This window comes from Cavia porcellus, unplaced genomic scaffold, assembly GCF_034190915.1.
Source record: "Cavia porcellus strain 051 isolate PalLab524CR breed Dunkin Hartley unplaced genomic scaffold, mCavPor4.1 scaffold_10, whole genome shotgun sequence".
Lineage (NCBI taxonomy): Eukaryota > Metazoa > Chordata > Mammalia > Rodentia > Caviidae > Cavia > Cavia porcellus.
In genome coordinates, this window is record NW_026947493.1 from 14,715,725 (window position 1) to 14,718,254 (window position 2,530).

Genomic DNA, 2,530 nt, shown 5'->3' on the forward strand with positions numbered 1-2,530 from the left:
AATATAATACAGAAAAGGAACGCAGTTTGAAAAAAAAGTAAAACTATCTTTATCTTCACATAACATGATCTGTATGGATACCCTGAAAATCTACTAAAAACCAAGGCAATGAAACATACCCTCAACATTCAAAGATTAATTGTACTTCTTATGGGCTACCAATGAGCAATTCAAAACTAACATTAAGAAAATAATTCAGTTTATGATAGCATTAAAAATAAAATATGTAGGCCTCTTTTTCGTGGGGCCTAGAGGGCGTTTAGTTGCTTCAAGATGAAGCTGAATGTCTCCTTCCCAGCTACTGGCTGCCAGAAACTCGTTGAGGTGGGTGATGAACGTAAACTTCGTACATTCTATGAGAAGGCATGGCCACAGACATTGCTGCTGACTCTGGGTGAAGACTGAAAGGGTTACATGGTCCGAATCAGTGGTGGGAACAGCAAACAGGGTTTCCCCATGAAGCAGGGCCTCTTGACTCAAGGCCAGTTTGCTTGCTACTGAGCAAGGGGCATTCCTGTTACAGACCAAGGAGAACCAGAGAGAGAAAGGGTAAATCTGGCCGAGGTTGCTTTGTGGATGCAAATCTGACATTCTCAACTTGGTTATTGTAAAAAAAAAAAAAAAAAGGAGAGAAAGATATTCCTGGATTGACTGATACTACTGAGCCTCCTCATCTGGGGCCCAAAAGAACAAGCAAAACCTGCAAACTTTTTAATCTCTCTGCAGAAAACGATGTTCGCTAATACGTTGTCCGAAAGCCCTCGAAGGTAAGAAACCCAAGACTAAAGCCCCCAAGATTCAGAGTCTTGTTGCCCCACGTATCCTCCAACACAAACGCTGCCGTATTGCTCTGAAGAAGCAGGGTACTAAGAAAACTCATGAAGAAGCTGCAGAATATGTTAAACTTCTCACCAAGAGAATGAAGAAAGCTAAAGAAAAATGCCACGAACAAATTGCCAAGAGACGTAGGCTTTCCTCTCTGAGAGCTTCTACTTCTGAGTCCAGTCAAAAATAAAATGCTTAAGTAACAAATAAATTAGATTGGGCCTCAAAAATATGTAAGAATAAATTTAATTTAAATGTATGAATTGTCGATAAAAAGGAAAAAGACAAAAAAAAAGGTGGGGGGCTGGGGATTTAGCTCAGCGGCATAAGCGCCTGCCTTGCAAGCAGGCAGTCGTGAGTTCGATCCCTGGTATCGATAAAAAGGAAAAAGACAAAAAAAAAAAAAATGTATGAATTGTATGGTTAAAACATCTTTGAAAAAAATTAAGGAATACGTATTACATACATGTAGCAAAAGACATGTTATCATTAAGACAACAATACTCCTCAAATGGTATACTGATAATCACTATCAAGATCTCAACTTCCTCTTTCAAAGAAATTCATGAGATGATGGTCAGATTTATATTGAAATATAAGGGAACCATATAGGCAAAATGATTTTCAGAAAGAAGAACCAATCTGAAAGACTCATGTATACCAATTCAAAAACCTATCACAAAGCTACAATAACTATCTGTGTGGTATTTGTCCAAGATTAGTCACATAAACCAATGAGATGCAATTTAGGGTCCAGAAATAAATCTTTGCATCTATGGCCACATGTTTCTAAGATCCTAAATGAATATTTGCTTATACATCTAGATAGTTATATGCAAAAGAATGAACTTGAACCATTTGAATGGGGCAATGGTTTCTTAGATATTACACCAAATACACAAGCAGCAAAAAGGAAAATAGGTAAATTGGTTTTCAACAAAATGTAAAGCTTCTGTGCTCGAATATCACCAAGGACTTTTTAAAAATCATATATGAAATCTTGAATAGGAGAATTTCAGTATAAATTTCTATAAAGAAAATATATAAACACTCAAAGATCAGGGGTCGTTCAGAAAATGCAAACCAAAATGAAGTATCTCTTTATTACCACTAAGATAGCAGTGACTAGAAAGAGGGACAATTACAAGCCTTGTTAGGATGTGGAGTATACTAATTAATCTTGATTGTCAACTTGACTAAGATTGAGACTCCTGGAGAGGTGATCAGATTCTGAGTGCAGTAACCATATTAGTTGTTTAACCCATTGATGAGTTTATAGCTTTTAATAGACCTATTAAAAGGTGAGTCCTACTTGCAGAAAGTGAGACATAGGAGTGTGACCCTGGGGACTCCATCTGGCTCCTGACCCCATCTCTGGCATGTTTTCCTTACTACTGTTTCCTTGAAGTCAAGGGTTGGGCATTGTGCTTTCTTGGGAAGTGAAAAAAGGTAGATTTAATAACAATGCGTTTGCCAGAAATGGCGGCATACAATTGTAATCCCAACTCTTGGGAGGTAGACGCAGGAGAACTATTGCAAGTTTGAGGCCAATCTAGACTACATAGTGATTAAGGACAACCTGAACTACATGGCAAAACCTTGTCTCAAAAATTCAAAATACCACTACTACTACTAATAATAATTCTGCCTTGTATAGTTTAAATGTCTTAGGAGAATAACTGATAATCATTTCACAATGTATAGA

The 2,530-nt window shown here is 37.2% G+C and overlaps 1 pseudogene; it reads left to right on the plus strand.

Annotated features, from left to right (window-relative positions):
• The first annotated feature begins 273 nt into the window (after nucleotides 1-273).
• On the plus strand, nucleotides 274-1,015 carry LOC100723236 (small ribosomal subunit protein eS6-like; annotated as a pseudogene).
• The last annotated feature ends 1,515 nt before the right edge of the window (nucleotides 1,016-2,530 follow it).